We start from the raw sequence: 19,100 nt of genomic DNA on the forward strand, positions 1-19,100 counted from the left end.
TTAAAAATCCCATCAGAGAGTCTTTGGGACTTTTTATAAACCATGGAGTAGAAAAATCCCCAAAGTGCACAACAAACTACCAAGCTACTCACCACATCCCTTCCAGATTTTACAAAATGTTTCTGAATACAAATATCTCCTGTGATTGTAACATAATCATAATTTTTTTTGGTATCTGTGCAGAAGCTGCTTTTCCTAAGTAGGTCATTTTTTTTTTCAAGCTTAACATCCAAACTTGCTTAAAAACCATTTACCTGATAAACTGTTGCACTGTCCTCCAATTTATGGGTAACTCTTCCATTTTCACCACTGTCACTTTCAATCCTCTCTTCTGACAACTCCTCCCTGTCATGGAGATTTGGTGCATTGCCTTCCCATGGCTCTAGAAGCTATGAAGCCCTCTGTCAATACCACTGCAGCCTGGCCTAAGGCCCCTAGCACAGCATTCAACCCAATCCCCAGGAGTGAAAGTCATCCCATCTGTCCCAGGGTCAAAGAAATGCCCTGTTTGCTAATAATGAAGCCCATTTAGTTGACTAAGAGTTTCCTGTATTGTTTGGTTACAGTCTCTAAATTCTAAAATGATTGAGGTGTGCTGATAGATTTGAAAGAGATCATGCTGTGGTGTTTCTTTGTAATGGATAACACTAACATACCTCAAAAAGAAATGCAAACAAGTTTCATTACCATTACCAACCTTCTTTGCCATAATCTTTGTAAAAAAAAAAAAAACAGTAACTTTTAGGTGGCATTATACTATGGTAGTTGTAGAGGATGTATTAGTTATTTTTATTAAAAAAGTATTCCTTTAAATGTCAGAATAGAATTGTGGAAATTGAAAATCACTGGTGTTAAATGGGAACAAAACTAATGATTCTGAAATGCTTATGTTAAAAGGTTTTTGAAACTGAGTGCTTAGCTTCTGTAATATGCTTTTCCTGACAGTCATGCAACTCTTGGATATCCTCACTCAATGCAATTAGTAAATTTGAAAGCTATATTTATTGTGCATTAATTCAGTTCAGATAAGGAGAAGAGTTTCCCTTGACTAAAAGAAAATGTGTTTAAATTGAACCAAAGGAACTGCAGTGCAAATATGGTCATTGCCAATGAGTTGTCAATCAGAGCATAAACTTGGTCTTTGTATCTGGGCAATTTGTTAGAAAGGTAAGATTTTGTTTGAACCTAACATAGTAATAAAACACAGCTAGCTAGAAAGATAGTATAGACTGCAGTGCTTTAAAATGTTCCTGGAAAATTCACATTTTTTTGAAAGATTTATTTTATTTATTTGCAAGAAACAGAGAAAGGGAGACAGAGTTCTTTTATCTGCTAGTTCACTCCTTAAATGGCTGCAATGGGCAGGACTGGGCCAGACCAAATCCAGGAGCCAGGAGCCAGGAGCACGTGGGTGCAGGGACCTAAGTACCTGAGCCATCTGCACTGCTTTCCCAGGCACATTAGCAGAGAGCTGGATCGGAAGTGGAGCAGCCAGGAGTTGAACTGGAGCCCATATGGGATGCTGGCATTGCAGGCAGTATCTTTACTAATTACGCCACAGCGCTGGCCCCTACATTATGTTTCAGTTCCATCTTTTTGTGAATTTTTTGAAGTCCTCTAGTTTGTAATTGGATATATACAATCGGTAGTATTTTCCTGTTCCTTTCATTGCCTAGCATATGCCCCACCCATCCCATTAGCAAAGAGATTAAGTACAGTGGTTTACCTTCTTAAGCATACCAAATAATTACCTAAAATTTTAAACTTCTGTATCTGGAGAGAATCTCTTCATTTTTCAGTGTGGCTAGCACTCAATTCACTCTGATGTTTAAAAATTTATGCAGCCTATCACAAGGGAAAGACCACTAGCTTTTTCTCCTTGAAGAATTATTTATTTATTTATGTATTTCAAAGGCAGAGAGAGAGAGAGAGAGAGAGAGAGAGAGAGAGACTCTTCCAACCATTACTACCATTTGTTCACTCCCCAAATGACTGCAATAGCAGTATTGGACCAGGCTGAAGCCAGGAGCCAGGAGCTTCATCCAGGCCTCCCTCCTGAGCGGCAGGGACTCAAGCCCTTGCAGTTTCCTCTGCTGCTTCCTTGTAGCAGCTTAACCAACTGCACCACAACCTTCTCCCTACCTCCCCCTAAGATTATTGGACTCAAGGAAGAGATGTTGAGTTTCAATTTAGAACACATGCCACACATGGTCATACTGCCTGTGGTCCTTGGTCACTTCTATGCCATGAGAAAAATATAGCCTTCATCCAGGGTCTGTTGTTAGAGTGGTAAAATGCCTTCGTTCACTTTGTGTTGTGACAACAAAATACCTGAGCTGATAATTTATAAAGAAAAGAGGTTTATTTTGGTTAAAGATTCTGGGGACTGGCAAGCGCAAAAGCATGGTGCCGGCATCTGCTTGGCTTCTGGAGACAGTCACCTCCCAGTGGAAAAAAGAGAACGGAAAATGGGTGTGTGGGAAGGAGCGGACATGGTGGGTGGATTCCCGTTGTAAAAACCCAGAGTCACAGTGACCTATTGTTGTCGTGCAAGGGGAGAGCTCACTTATGCAAGAAGGGCAAGAATCCATTCATGAGGGCTCCACCGCCTCCCACAGGCGCCACTTCTCAACAATTTCGCAGTGCAGGATGAAGCCTTAGTATGAGTTTTGATGGAGATGACCCATGTTTAGGGGATAGCATGAGATATATTTTATGTGGCAGTGCTTGGCTCTCTTCCCTCTGTAATGGTACTTCAAAAGGTGTATGGAAAATGACTTCAGAAGTAAGTTTATTTTGGTGCTAAAAAACCATTTGAAATCCATGCATACTGCTTGCTTTCACAACGTATATCTATCATGCACTTTTGGAAGACTGCTATATGAGATTGTAGCCCAGGATGGTGTTGAAAGAAAGCAAATATGTGTTTTGGAAGGCCTTGTTTCCAAACCAGCGAGGCAGCTATAGCTTCATGTGTAAAGGGAGTGGACTTTTGTAGCTCACTCATTTGCTTGGGACCTTTAACTCTGTTTCTACACTTCCCTGCATGGCTCCTCTTGTTAGTACCAACATTATCCATAGAGAATGAGTAGTTATCCATACACCTGGGAGGACTTCTTTCATGTGGTAATCAATATATTTATATATTTATATTTTATTTTATAAACATCAGATCACAACTAAACAGATGAACAGATTAACCACAATATACTATTTTACAACCAAATATTACTGTTTTCTCACAATTAAACGTATTCACTCCTATGGCTTTACTTCTATCAGTGACCTGAAAATTGGTTTACACAATAATAACTAAGTATCTTTCCTCCAGACTTTTCTGGATAACAAAAAAATTAAATGATGTATTGAGGATTTTACTGAAGCTACTTTACTGAAACCTTTTGATTATGGCCTCTGTACTGAAGACTAACGGGAATTTTTCCAATTAACTTTCTTTTTTTTTTTTTTTTTTTTTGACAGGCAGAGTGGACAGTGAGAGAGAGAGACAGAGAGAAAGGTCTTCCTTTGCCGTTGGTTCACCCTCCAATGGCTGCTGTGGCCGGCGCACCACGCTGATCCGAAGGCAGGAGCCAGGTACTTATCCTGGTCTCCCATGGGGTGCAGGGCCCAAGTACTTGGGCCATCCTCCACTGCACTCCCTGGCCACTGCAGAGGGCTGGCCTGGAAGAGGGGCAACCGGGACAGAATCCGGCGCCTCAGCTGGGACTAGAACCCGGTGTGCCGGCACAGCAAGACGGAGGATTAGCCTAGTGAGCCGCAGCGCCGGCCCTCCAATTAACTTTCAAATCTGCCCACAACCTCTAAGTTCAAAAAAGTACCATCTTTGAAATATTTGGGTAAATACGTTGCAAGTCAAAAACTCATTCACAAGGCTCTGTTAGTATAATAACTGATTTTAGTAGTCTGCTAAATACATCCTGTATCAATTTTCTTGATTATAAGAATGGAAATATTTTTAAAAATAACAGAACGTTTCATTACATCAATTTCCCATCAATCAATCAACATCACATAATGATGATTATCTTGCCATTTCCGCAGGTTGGCGGGAGGGTCTTGTGCTCGCAGCTCCCCTTGTTGCCACTGCATCATTTGTCTGGCCAGACTTAGGTCCTCTTCAGCCTGAAGAATCAGCTCTTCTATTTGACCATCCCAGAGTTGGTCTTGTAACTTTTTAATGCCTGATTCCACTTTCACCACACTCAGCTTCTGACTTGTAACCTGCTCTGTGTATTTTCTGTATGCTGCGCTTCGCCGCGTCTGTTCCAGACCATCACGGAGCTTTGTGTCCAATCTTCTTAGCCTCTCGTGTGGCCTGTCACATACAGCCAATCCCACAGGGCCAGTGTTCATCCTCTGCAGCCCCCGTGGCTGTCCTGAGGAGCCCAGAACACACTGAGGACTTTTGTATGATGAAAACCACCCCAAATGTGCTTCTCTCCTTCTTGGCTCTTCATGCTCCCTGGCGTGTTCCTTTTGTTCCCCCCACCCCACCCCTACTCATTTCAATTACTTCTCCAGTTGCTTTTCCATCCCTTTGAAGCTGTGAGCTGTCTTGTAAACTTGTGCATGCTACAATTTCCCTTCTCATGTTATTTTTTAAGATTCATTTATTTGAAAGTCAGGGTAACAGAGAGAGAGAGAAAGAAAATCATCCATCCGCTAGTTCACACCTCAGACAGCTTCATCTGCAGGGCTGGGCCTGGCTGAAACCGGAAGCCAGGAACTTCTTCAATCTCTGGTCTGAGTGGCAAGGGCCCATGGACATAGGCCCTCTTCTGCTGCTTTTCCCAGGCCATTATCGGGGAGTTGGGTTGGAAGTAGAGCAGCTGGGACTCAAACCATGGGATACTGGCGTCACAGGAGGCAGCTTCCCTGGGCAGGCCACAGTGCCAGCCCCTCAGGTTGATTTTAAGTGACCCTCTTTAAACTTCATTTTTCTTCTTGGCCTCCCCCTGCAAAATATCCCCTTGAATCTCAAGAAGCAGCTGATGACTTGATTTGAAATCAGCTGCGTGAGTTCAGAACTATATATGACTCCCTGTAAAATTCATGTAGTGCATGTAAAAAGACTATTTTAAAAAGAGGTATTTTCCAGTACTAGGAACATACCAGGGAACAAAAAAATGGCTTTGTTAATAGATAATGAAAAAACTTAATGAATACCAACAGTAAGCACACTCAACTTTGCCAATTCATGTAGTTATAACATATTTGAGATTCATTTTATCTACTATTAATTGTGCCTAAATCCTTAAACATTCTTTTCCTATTTATGCAACTCTACTACTATTGACACTGAGACCAATGTCAGTTCCAGAGAGTAAGCTCCTCCCAAATATTTTATGTCTGTTCTTTTCTTGAGTACATGCCATTTGCATGGTAAAAAACCATTATCAATACTGTTTAACACTTCCTTTTTCTTATAAAATACCTTTTTTTTTAAAGATTCAGTAAGCCCAAAGCTTTCTCCCTGGGAGAAGGTCTCCTGACTACCCTATAGTACAACATTCGTACCACAAATGGCTACTTGGGTTCTAGGCCCAGTGCCACATTCAGCTAACTTGCTTTCTTTATCTTTTCTCTGAGTCTTTCTCTCATAAATTTTGTGATTTTACTTATCATTGCAAATGACACATCTGAATACTATATTGCATATATAAAATATTTACCTATTTGAAAGAATCTAAGCTATATAAGATCATTAATTTATAAACGTGATATATTCAAAATATAAAATAGAGGGAGATCATGCTAAATTTCTCCTTAAAGAGTTCAATTAGAAACACATGCTTTATGTTTTTGTTGTGTCATAAAATTAATGTTTTAATAGTACTTTGTTACTTAAGGTATTCCAGTAAGCAAAATGAAATATATTGATGCATGCCTTATATTCATTAAACTATTTACTCATATGTGCAAGTACAACATGTGTCTCAGGAAGTTATGATAAAATTATAAATGTGAATCAGAATGCTTTAACAGTGACTTCTTGCTCTCAGGGGAATTCTGTCACTTTTGTAAAGATACACCATTTTTAAAGTGTGTATGTCTGTGTGTGTGAATTCCTGTTGCTTGAAATACTGAAACCATACTCAAGTCTTCAGTATTTATAATGGGATCTAATTAAACTATTCAAAATTGGAAATAACCAAAGAGTACATAGCCCTAGGAGCATCATAGGTTTGAATGCCACTTATGCAAATTAGAAAATAAGTCCTTTGCTTTCATCAAAGCTACCAATTGTCACATAGTCCATGACATTTGGAGGAAATACGCCTAATGGATATAACAGCTGTCCTCTGGTATCCTAAATATTGATATTAAGATTTTACATGCATAAGAATAAACCTTTCAAGATATGGTTGTAAGTAAGTTCCTCCTATAGGATAAAGATCAAGGAGAACAATTCTGGTAACTCAAGTGACTTGCTGCTGGAAAACTAATATTATTTCTAGAGTATGCATTTTCAACTGCATTATCTTTTTATCAAGATTAAAATATCAATATCAAAATAATTTTAAGGGTCCATGTCATAGTATTGGCACTGCCATTTTTTGATTAGAACATTCCCAGCCGGTGCCACGGCTCACTAGGCTAATCCTCCGCCTAGCGGTGCCGGCACACCGGGTTCTAGTCCCGGTCGGGGCGCCGGATTCTGTCCCGGTTGCCCCTCTTCCAGGCCAGCTCTCTGCTGTGGCCAGGGAGTGCAGTGGAGGATGGCCCAAGTGCTTGGGCCCTGCACCCCATGGGAGACCAGGAAAAGCACCTGGCTCCTGGCTCCTGGCTCCTGCCATCGGATCAGCGCGGTGCGCTGGCCGCAGCATGCCGGCCGTGGCGGCCATTGGAGGGTGAACCAACGGCAAAGGAAGACCTTTCTCTCTGTCTCTCTCTCTCACTGTCCACTCTGCCTGTCAAAAAAAAAAAAAAAAGACTCAAAAAAAAAAAAAAGAAGAATATTCCCATCACTAAATGAGAGGGTTTGACAGGATTTTCTTTGAAAGAACGTCCTTTCTTTATCCATGGAAGCTTACGCAGACAGGAGAGCTCTAATATAACACTTTGGGCTGAACTAAGAGAATGAGAATGGAGTCTTTATCTCTACTTGCTTCACTTATTAGGAGATATTGAAGAAATATAGGAGTTAACAAGCTTTGGAAATTTTGCAAATTGTCGAAAAGGTACTTCTTCTCTCCTTATATTATCTCTAACGTGTGCTCCACTTCAGCCAGTGCATTTTATCGAACATACAAATGTAATCATGCTGCTGTCTTAATTCAGCAACAGTTCTTCAATAGCTCCCCAACCCATACAAATGTATACTCTCATTACATTTGAATCAATACGATTTCTCATAGTGTATTTATTTCTTATGGTAGACATAAGCTGATTGGCTTAAAGGATATTATTGTCTCACAATTCTGGAGGCTGCTAGTCCAAAATCAAGGGGTTGGCAAGGCCATAATTTCTTTAAAGCTTCAAGGGGAGAATCCTTTCTCACTCCCAATTTATGGTAGCCACGGGTGTTCCTTGATCTGTGGTGGCCTAACTCCAAGCCTTGCTTCTGTCTTCACACGCCCAGCTCCCACTCTGCATTTCTTCATCCTTCCTATTGTGCATGTGGCTGTCCAAGTTTCCCTTTTCTTTATGGACACCAGTCTTATCTCTGTCTGCTTAAAGGAGGGATTCTGCCAGGTGGTTCTCACCATTGCAAAGCATTGGTCATCCATAGGAAAGGAGCCTAGATGTGTTAGAATTCCTGAGCAGGTGACCCGGCTGCACTGGCTGAAAGACCAACAACAGATGTCTGTAGTTTCCAAGGTGGTGATATGACAAGGTATTCACGCACTGATTGCTCTCAGAGGGGATGACCTTTGATGGCTGAAATTCAGAAATTCAGAAATTGACTTTGCATGAACCATATGACAGACTTTCTGTTTGCACCATGAACTAGAAAAATAGAAGTCTGTGTTTTTCCCCTTGAGCATTTATTATCTTATAAAGAAAACTTTTTTCTTTTGAAGTGAAACTGTCAGTTTTCTAAAATATCACCACCACAACAAAAGTTGGCACAATCAAATCAAACTCTAATATTCTTAGAATTATATGGCCAGCGTCTTAGCTGAAATGGTACCAATATAATTCCTTTCAGTGACCCAGGAGATACTTTCATTTATCTCAGTGAATACTTTTGCATGAAAGCTTGTGGGTTCAGAATTTGAAGTTGTGGAATCAGGAGCTAAGTTGGTAGAAAAGAAAATTCAAATAATCGGTTTCCCATATGCATAAAACCAGAGGGAGTACATCATGTTAAAGCTATTAATATAAAAATTATGTTAAAATGTATTGATTTGGGAAAAATATTATATCAATGATAGATAATTATTATCATTTGGAAGGTATTTTTATACATTTTATGGATTTTTAAGGGAGAAAGCATATTTTAAATTATTTTGTAGTTTGTGTACTTTCAAATTTTCATAAATTTTTGCTGTTTTCTAATAGCTGTTTATCCTACCTGCTATAATCCTTTTTTCTCTTGGAAGTTATGGAGTCTAAGATTTTAATCCTGGTGCTTGTCAATCCAAGGAAGTGACCAGAAGTGTACACTTGTGAAGTTGAGTTTATGATCCATTCGGCAAACACTTTCTGAGCTCTTCTCTGTGCTGGTGTTTGCTGCAGACTTGGCTTCTACTTCTCAGGTAACCAAAACCAACCCACCAATCAACAAAGCTAGTCAAAGAGCAAACCTACCAAGCACCTCTAATGTATTTAAGAAGGCCCCCTCTGTGGAGGAGACATGAAGACCGATGCCTTAAGGATGTCAAAACGAAGGGGACAGCACTTCAAGCAGAAGGAAGCACTTGAGCAGAGCCCAGGACAGAAGAGAACTGACTGGCAGAGAGAGAGGTCCAGCATGAGCAGAGCAGAGAAAGGAAGGAGAGGAGTGGGATAGGTGGGCAAGGGTAGACATGTTCAGGCTTTTATGGGCTTGGAAAAGACTACGAAATTGATTTTCTGTGCTAAAAAAGAATGAAATTCTGCCTTTTGAACCAAAAATGAATGTAGCTAGAGACCATTATGCTTAGTGAAGTCAACCAGGCCCCAAAAGACAAAAACCACATGTTTTCTTTGATTTGTGGTAGCTAATACATAGAGTACCAAAAAAAAAAAAAAAAAAAAAAAAAAGCAAACAAAACTTAAGGTATACAGTGAAGTTAACATCATGGGATTTGATTGTTATTTATAGCCTTTATATTCCTGGCAGAAGAGGGATCTGTCTGCTTTTTCCTTGTTGGACTCTTTTATTTAGTGGAGGACTAAGCCTGTGATTTTAAAGTAAATTAAAAATGTTATCACACACAGAAAATGCCTATCGCCCAATCTAAGTGAAAGCAGAACTGAGTTCCCCTGTAGAAATTTCCCCCAGCTGATAGATGGGGATAAAGAGCATATTCAAATGTCATTGTAGCATGTGACAATGAGAGGACAGCAGATTAAAGTAGCAATGACCTAAGTACAGGTTTTGGAAATCAGAGGTTGAACATGGTATCAGGAAGTGTGACCGCATCCTAGAATAAGGGTGGGGTTTGAATGCCTAGGGATTTCATGCTTCTAAAAAGAGAGGGGATGGAATTAGCATTTGTTAAGACCTATTTGTGTCATGTATTTTAGGTACATTATCCTTTAATTCCAATAATAGTCCCAAGAGGCAATATGATTTTCCCCTTTTACCAATGTGGGAACCGAGAGTCAGCGAGGGCAGATGTTGAACTCAATTACTGTAATTTGTCTGCGTTCACATCTACACCAGTCCTCCCAAGTCCCCCTGTTCTTCTCACAGCAAGGCCCCAGTGGATGTGTAGCACCAGGACATGCAGACCCCAGCCAGGTTTTCTCGGCGGACGGCTGTGGGACGGAGGGGACACTTCAAGCAGCTAGAATTCCTTGCCCTGGAAGGGACAATCTGCTTCTCTTAAATTAGGTATGGGTTTTCAGTGAATCAGTTTGTTCTCTTGGTCTACTGGGCATAGCAGTCAGCTTGGCTATTTGATTCCTCATACTATTTGGTGGATGAAAATTAAAAAAACATAATTTTCTTTCATTTCTCTCAAGCATGACTGCAAAAGTTGTAGAAAGGTGTTCTTATTAGAGAGAAAATCAGAACTGAGTTGCAGGTAACATATGAGTACTTATAAAATCCTGTAAATGATCACTTGATTTTTTTTTTTTTTTTTTTTTTTTTGCTTCCCAGAAATGACACATACAAATGCTTTAAAATTTGAATGTAGAAGAGTTCCCTGAACCCTGCTTCATGGTGGCTTTGTGGTACATGTAAAAGCCTCACTTTGTGCATGTTGAGTCTGGTAGGGCAGCCTATGGCTAGGTATGTTAGACTCAGTCTTCCAAGAAACTCTGATGTTACCTTTCTTGTTAAAAGGAACAGGTGAATTTCCATTGAAATAAAGCTTGTCCTAAGATGTGTGTACACGCACATATACACCTCACCTGTATATATGCGTGTAACTTATGTGCACACACGTATGCCTATATATGCCATCATTAAATTTGATTTTGCCGTGGTCAATACTTTTACATTAAAAATACCCACCAGAATTCTATTTTATTCATTTGCAATTAAACTGATATTCACATATTTTATCTGGCAATTATAGAGTAGTCACAGTTGAGGCCTTGAGATCATCCAGAGGTTTTGATTATTTTAATAAATAGACTATCCTATTACCATTTCCTATAGCTTTACAGTATTAACACAGTTCAAATGATAAAGTTGGAAAAATATCCTTGTCACTCTTGAATCTGCTATAAATTATTCTTATGAGAGAAGCAGATAGGAAGTAGAAATGATCTTGGTCTTCCTGTTTCAGAATAGCTTTTCTAAGGAAAGGAAGCTCAAATATATCTCCTTGGCAATTCTTCTCTAATTACATTTTCTTCAGAAGATACAGACAGGAAATCATGGTCTATTGATCAGTACAATCTGCCTTCCTCTTTTGCTTCTGGGAAGTGACATGTGAATTTGCAGGTAATTGGAATACCACAAATGAAGTACACTATATTCAGACTTAAGTTAATAAAAAAAAAGTATGCAAAATTTAATTCAGTATGTTCTGTGGCGTTGTACTGGACATAGAATTTCTTTTCAGTCGGGTGAGGTCAGATGCAGGTTGTACTGAGTTATATCTTTACCTTAAAATTATTTTGATGATTTTTTTAAAACATGAAATTTTGATTGTTATTTTTATACTGTCCATAAATAGTGAATAGAGAAAGTGTTCGACAGGATATTTCACAGGATACTATTTATATTTCTGTGCTTATGAGAAGAATATGAAATTGTGGCGAGAGCACAATCACTTATTATTAGAATGGACTTCCATGGAAAAGCTTCATGTGTACATCCTCTTCTCTCTATCCCACGTCAGCAGTCATGTCCTATGCCAATCTCAAAAATTGTAAGGTAAAGGTAGGTGGTGGTGACAGGGATCAATTTCACGTAATTAGTTACATGTTTTCTGTAACTCTGAGTTTGCAAAGTAAAATGAAGATAAGCAAAGGTTTTAAAGGACAGAGTGAAGGAAGAGAGATGCCAGACAATACAAATTTAGTTGGCCAAACTAAATGTTCCTTCAATATCGTGGATGAGATTTACTAAACCTGCAGAATCAACGAATTGTGGAGGAAGGACTGGAGAAAAGACGTCAGCTGATGTCTCAGAGGATGAAAGGCGAATGGACGATTATCGCAAGGGGTAGTCTCAGCACTTCCAGTACAATGAGCTGGTGTGCACCTCAGGGCCCCCAAAGCCTCAGCACCTGCAGGCTATAAGGGAAGAGTCTTACGTGCAATGCTCAAATGGTTCTAGAAACTGCCATGTGTGGATCTTCCAACGGAAGGGCTGCCCCACTGCCTGATCACCTGACAAACCCACCCACTTACACATAGTTTCCAGATGGGATTTTTGTAGTATAAGTAATGAATCGACAGTCAGCAATCACTAGGAGTTTGATTACAGCTTCAAAGAGGAAAGAGAGAAATAAAAAAAAAAAAAGAATGAAATTAGAATGAAACAAAGACAATGAAAGGAACAGGAGAAAAATTCTAAAAGTGATAATAATCTCAGCGAGATGAGAACATATTCATGTGCTTATTTAGTTATTTTCCGTGTTTGGTATGCATCAGGCCTTTTTCTACTAACTTTATAATAGTGTCTCATTAATAGCTGTAACAATGTCTTTCAGCATATTACTATTATGCAATCTTATGCAAAGGCCAAATAATTTCCTAGGGCATCAGAGCAAATGGTAGATTCTGGTTTTTAAGTAGATGAATAAATAAATAAACAGCATTAAAAAAAACCCAAATCACTTGACAGATTTGTTAGAGCATTTATTTTGGGAAATATTAACAACAATGCAAAGGGAGACAGCCACAAAAAAATGAAATTATTAATTTTAGCTATGGACCACATAGGAACCATAAAGGACCCAACACTGTTTGATTCAGCTAAAAATAACATTGTTTACATAATAATCATGCAAGTAATAACTTACCTAATTTTTTTGGTCACTTATGAACTGGTCCTCCCTTACTTTTTGTTTTGCTCAATCTTCTCTTACATTGCATTTTCAAGCATTTTTTTTTCATGCCTTGAAGCAACCTAAGAAATTCTTTCTCTCTTTCAAGACAGTTGCATGCTGTATGTTTGGGCTCCTTACTCATCTTAGATCATTGTTTCTTTTCATTTGCTTCAATTCTCTGCTCTCATTTCTTGTACAACCAAGAAAATGCTGCCTTACCTCCTTAGAAATTCGAAGGAGGAAATAGTGTTGCTATATCAGGATCTAAGAAACTTCTCAAAATATCCATGACTTGCCCAGCAGCAACCATCTCTCAGAAACACAGTATTTTGAGCACAGAAAGGGTAGATTCTTGTGAACATATTCTAATCACCATGGCCATTCTAAAATTTATGAGAAATGGCAATCACAGAGCTTCAGGGACTCAGCATCCATGTGAATGTTAATTCTTCTGTAGAAATACCAACCCAAGGAGTTTAACCCTCATTAGAATAAGCTAAATCATTATTAACTTCTAAAGGTTAAAAATAGAGACAAAGGAAGGTAGTTAAATGCATTTTTTTTTTTTTACTGAAATCCAGCTAAAATTGTTGAATGTGTCCATCTCCACACAGTGATATCTATTGTCAGATGAACTGATACTCCAACTCTACTGAGGTTCTCTTATTCTTTAACCCACCCACATAAAGGGGGCACTGCCAATATTCACTTGTGTTCTTTATCTATGCAAGAAACAATAAATTGAGATTCAGCCCTGCTTTCCCAATCATTTAGGACAAGTGGTTTGGACATTACTCCATTACTGTTAGTGAATATATAGGAACTCTGCAGTGAAACTCAGACAAGGCACCATATCATATGGATATATGATATCTTGGATACTAATTCCTCAAGTAGATGATACAGACCCTTGGAAGAAAATTAATCTTTGTGATAGACATACTTTGCTTTGGGCTCTGTGGGAAAAACAAACCTCCGTGGCCCCCATCTTGTCACCAGTCCCTGCTCATAGATTCAGAATTTTTCTTCTACTCCAAACTTCTCCTTTGCAGGTGGAGTTCATCATTTGCTGAAGCAGGTTGCCAGGAGAAGCTGGGAGGAGACTGAGAGAATTTTTTTTAACTTTTATTTAATGAATATAAATTTCCAAAGTACAGCTTATGGATTACAATGGCTCCCCTCCCCATAACTTCCCTCCCACCCGCAACCCTCCCCTTTCCCTCTCCCTCCCCCCTTCCATTCACATCAAGATTCATTTTCAATTCTCTTTATATACAGACGATCAGTTTAGCATATATTAAGTACAGATTTCAACAGTTTGCACCCACATAGAAACACAAAGTGAAAAATGCTGTTTGAGTACTAGTTATAGCATTAAATCACAATGTACAGCACATTAAGGACAGAGATCCTACATGAGGAGTAAGTGCACAGTGACTCCTGTTGTTGACTTAACAAATTGACACTCTTGTTTTTGGCATCAGTAATCACCCTAGGCTCTTGTCATGAGTCGCCAAGGCTATGGAAGCCTTTTGAGTTCACCAACTCTGATCATATTTAGACAAGGTCATAGTCAAAGTGGAAGTTTGAGACTGAGAGCATTTTTAACCAGTAAGATATTAGAATATTTTTGCCAAAAAATGTTCTACATAAAGGATCTCTGCAAGTGAGATCCCAGCAGAAAGAAGTGGCCATCAAAGAAAGATGTACTTTTATCTAAAGGGAGGAGAAAACTTCCAATTTGCTGATGGCCTTGTCTAAGTACTGATGGAGTTTGTGGATTCAAAAGCCTTCCATAGACTTGGCAGTTCATGTCAAGAGCCTTGAATGGTCACTGACATCATATGTAAAGAGTGTTAATTGTTAACACATGAGTCACTGTACACAAACTCCCCATGCAGTACCTCTGTCCTCAATGAGTTGTATTATGAGAGTTAACTGTAAAACTAGTTCTCAAACAGTTTTTGTATGTGTGTGTGTGCAAATTGTTGAAATCTTTACTTAGTATGGAGTTGGTCTTCTGTGTATAAAGTTGAGAATGAATCTTAATGGAGAATGGGACTGAAAAGGGAGGAGGAGGAGGAGGGGTGGGAGTATCTGTGGGAGGGTGGATATAGAGGGAAAAATCACTATATTCCAAAAGTTGTACTTATGAAATTTGCATTCCTAAAAAAATAAATTAATTAAAAAAATACTAGAAAGGCCTTCCAGAGCTGGGAAAGTAGGTGAGTCCCTTACAGAGAAGGATCTGTGAATAGAGACTGCTGAGACAACATGGGGAAATAACTTCAGAGCTACGAAATGTAAAGGTCCACAGGGAAGGTACTGTCTCCCCTCCCCTCTCGCCTTCAGTAAGCATGAGGGAATATCCTTCCCCTCATTCCTCTATAAATCCCCCAACCCTAAGAAATGCTTTGTTTACCAGATAAGAACAAGCAAGATAACTAAAGTAGCGTATCTCTGCATATGGCTTTCAAATCATCATCTGAATTACTGAAAAGGGAACTGAATAGAACGTCAGTTGTCTATATTTATGTCTGTTTGCTTCGGGAAATCCTGAGTTTCCATGTGTAGGGTTTGAGTGATATAGCAGGGGATCTCCACTTCCACAAAGCCATCAACTGGCCCAGTATTTTTTACTGAACTTTCTAAACATTTTCCCTTTCCCACTGTAGAGAAGCCTGTTAGGAGAGGCCAGAAAAAAGAGTGGAATTATCATGGTTCATTTGTTTTTACAATTGACTCCTTTTCTTTATCAATTCTGCAGATTTGAATGGAGTACAATCCATTCTTCTATGAGATGACTATTCTATCTTACAATCAATAATTATTTCAGAGCTGGGCTCCATGATAATAACCTTATTTGCTTTATTTACAAGTTCTTAGAAACCATTTCTGTGCTTTTCTTCTCCAACAACACATTCGATGAATTGTCAGGAGTATTTTAGGCTATTGTTACTAAAATAGTTCTTGACACTGGGTGTTCAGCAGTATGTGGAGGTGTAAGATTGACTGTAAGTCAGTCCACATTTTGGAGAAGGGTTAACCATTAAGACAATGACAGAGAACCTAGATCATTTTAAACGTTTGGTTTAGCCCCCTTGAGCCACCGAATACACGTAAATACTGTATAATAAAATGTAGACTAAGATTAATGAAAGCATTACTTCAGATTTGTTATTCCACTTGATGGTAGATGTAAAGACTTGTAGATGGAAGTTCTCAAGCAATCAGTGCCTCAGAATCAAGGTTATCAGAATTTGCCGTGAGCTCCGCCTTTCTGAGACTTAGGATTTGAATTCGATAAATCATGTTTTTGCAACTTTCCAAATAAATACCCAGGGATTCAAAAAGTTTGTAGAAAATATAATTAAAAGATGATTAGTTTGTGAATTTTTTTTGAGGAGTCTTAAAAAATCATGAAAATGAGTACTATGAAAAAAACTATGCAGGACTGGCGTTGTGCCGGAGCCGGTAAAGCTGCTCCCTGCGACACCTGCATCTCATATGGGCGACAGCTTAAGTCCTTGCTGCTCCACTGTCAGTCCAGCTCTGTGCTAATGTGCCTGGGAAAGCAGAGGAGGATGGCCCAGTCCCTGGGCCCCTGAACCCACATGGCAGACCCAGAAGAAGCTCCTGGCTCCTGGCTTTGGTCTGACCCAGCCCTTTTTGAGGAGTGAACCAGCAGATGGGAGACCTCTCTCTCCCTCTCTCCCTCCATCTCTCTCTCTCTCTCTCTCTCCCTCTCTCCCTCCCTCTCTCCCTCCATCTCTGTCTCTCTCTCTATCCCTCTCCCTCTCTCTATATAACTCTGTTTTTCAAATAAATAAAATAAATTTTAAAAAAAGAAAGAAAAACCTATGCATGAATTTCAAAAATTTGGAGCACCCAAGTAAACTCATCTTTAATTTCATTTTTTTCATGAACTTAGTGAACTTCCCTATATATGTTGTGTTGCTAAAATTTTTCTTTTATGGCTCACTTCACTTTCCCATAAAGCACATTTCAATCTCTGTCATTTGTGTGCAATTTCGTTAAAATTTTGACTCAACCTTCGTGACGCAGAGAGAGTAATAGATAGGTATGCCACAAAGTGCCAGCCCTGTTTCATCTTGCCTGGGTTACAAGGCTGTTAAGGTAATGTGTAAAGAGCACGGAGATATTGTGCTTTTGCAATTTCCTGGTTTCAGAACCCGTCTTAAGCAACATGTGGCCTGCTGGTTTATTCATGATTGGTGGTTATGTGTGCCCAATACTCGCTCTCTACTCCTTCCTTGCACTGTCTGCCTTTGACTTTTTAACTTGCTGGATCATTCTGCATCACTTACCAAATATCTCAATGTCCTTAGAATCCCACAAACAAGTAGAAGTTAGTACAGAAAAAAAATACTAACCACCTTGTTATCTGAGCTGTTTTTTGTGGATCAAGGAGTTTAACAAGATTGCATTGTACTAGGATGTCAAATGTCGTATCTGTTTTTTAATCCTCTGATCTGTTCTGTAATTCTCGTTTTCTTGAGTACAAGGCACATTGGAAAATCAGTCCTAGGGTATGTAACTTTGAAGGAAACTATTCATTTTAATTTACATTTTAAATATTTCTTATAGTGCTAATGATGATATAATTTCCAGAGATCACAAACCAAGATTTTATAAAAATTGTTTGAGTGTAACACTTTTAAAACTTCCTTCAGTCCAACCATGGACACCAAGAATACGGGTATTCTCTGTTCTTTAGTTACAATTGTAGTAGAAATAGAACTATGGAAAATATCACCTCGAAAATAGTTGTTTGAAATCTCATCCCCCTTTAGGATACTCAAGTATTTTGTTGACATACAGCATTACTGAAATGAAGGATCCGTAATAAGTAGACACTTTTCTTGGTATTTTCTTTCATTATCAACACAAATTTATCATGAAATAAACACAAGCATAATCATTCCTGTTTTATTGGCTGAAGTCCACAACTGAATTAAATTTCAAGTCATAGATGAAAAAACCAGAGGTACAGAGAGTACAAGTGTTTCAGCTTAGAAATATATATTTTTATGACTTTCAGTTACTTAAGAGATGGAATAAAATATTTTCTGGGAAATGTGATATAGTTAGTGGTCACCATGTTGGTTAAGGCACCTGCATTCTATATCAGGGTACCTGCGTGTGATACCCAGTTCTTGCTCCTGACTTGAGCTTTCTGTTAAAAGCAGATCCTTGGGAGGAAGCAGTAATGTCTTAGGGAATTGGGATCCTGCCACCTATTGTGGGAGGTGTGGGACACCTGGATTGACTTCCCTGTTCCTGCCTTTGGTCCCAGCCCATTCCTGAATGTTGAGGGCATTTGGAGAATGAACCAGTAAGTGGGATTTTGCTGTCTCTCTCCCTTTCCAATTAATAATAATTTTTAAAAATAGGCAACTGTATTTTTAAAAGATTTATTTATTTATTTATTTGAAAATCAGAGTTAACACAGAGAGAGGGAGGGAGAGAGAGAGAGAGAGAAAAGGAGAGAGAGAGAGAAAAGGAGAGAGAGAGAGTGAGAGAGAGACAATCTTCCATCTGCTGGTTCATTCCCCAGATGGCCACAAAGGCTGGGATTGGGCCAAGCCAAAGCCAGGAGCCAGGAGCTTCATCCTGTCTCCCACATAGGTGGCAGTTTTCCCAGGCCATTAACAGGAAGCTGGATGGGATGCAGAGCAGCCAAGACATGAACTGACACCCATATCAGATGCTGACATCACAGGTGATGGCTTAACCCACTATGTCACAATCCTGGCCTCAAGGCTACTGTGTTAAGCCCAAACAAAAAGTCTGAATGCAAGCTTATCACTAAGGAATGAACCATCCACTGTGTTCCAAGTTTTTCCATTGTTATCCTCTGTGTCAGTATTTTGAAAGTACCAGTCTTATAACTCTACAAAATATAATTCTTTTAATATCTGATAGAAAAAAATATATTTACCATAACCTTGGCTAGTATATTCCTTTCTAGTATAAAACAAAAATAACATTTTTTTGTATTTGTGTATTTTTTTGTGTATGTGCATTTTGTATTTGTGGTCAATTGGCTTGATATATTGTCAACTAGCACATAATATGCATTCAATTTAATATTTGTTAAATGAAGTAGTGGGATTTGAACACCAGAATTGACATCAGGAAGAGGAATGTAGAAGTATGAGGGAAGATTGAGAAATAGACTAGTTTATTTCTAATTAGACAAACTACTGATTAAAAATATGGTAGAACGGCCTTTGAACCATGGATTTAGAACAAAAATCTAGGTTAATTTTCTTAAGTCTGTTTGAATAGAAACAGATTTTCAAATAATCTGCCAGTCTCCCTTTGGATAAATCCCCATTTCACAGGAAAGCTTGAACTTTTGTTTTTACTTTTGGGTAGCTTGGTTTTGACACAATAAAAACCTTGGGTTTGATGAAAAATGTCTTTCTAAGTCATTTTAGCTGTATCCCAAGC

At 38.9% G+C, this 19,100-nt stretch overlaps 1 pseudogene; it reads right to left on the reverse strand.

Annotated features, from left to right (window-relative positions):
• Positions 1 to 4,014: 4,014 nt before the first annotated feature.
• Positions 4,015 to 4,374, reverse strand: LOC149126947 (NADH dehydrogenase [ubiquinone] 1 alpha subcomplex subunit 5 pseudogene; annotated as a pseudogene).
• Between the last annotated feature and the right edge of the window lie 14,726 nt (positions 4,375 to 19,100).

Source organism: Oryctolagus cuniculus, chromosome 4 (genome assembly GCF_051225735.1).
Source record: "Oryctolagus cuniculus isolate XC-2025 breed Fujian yellow rabbit chromosome 4, ASM5122573v1, whole genome shotgun sequence".
NCBI classification, from domain to species: Eukaryota; Metazoa; Chordata; class Mammalia; order Lagomorpha; family Leporidae; genus Oryctolagus; species Oryctolagus cuniculus.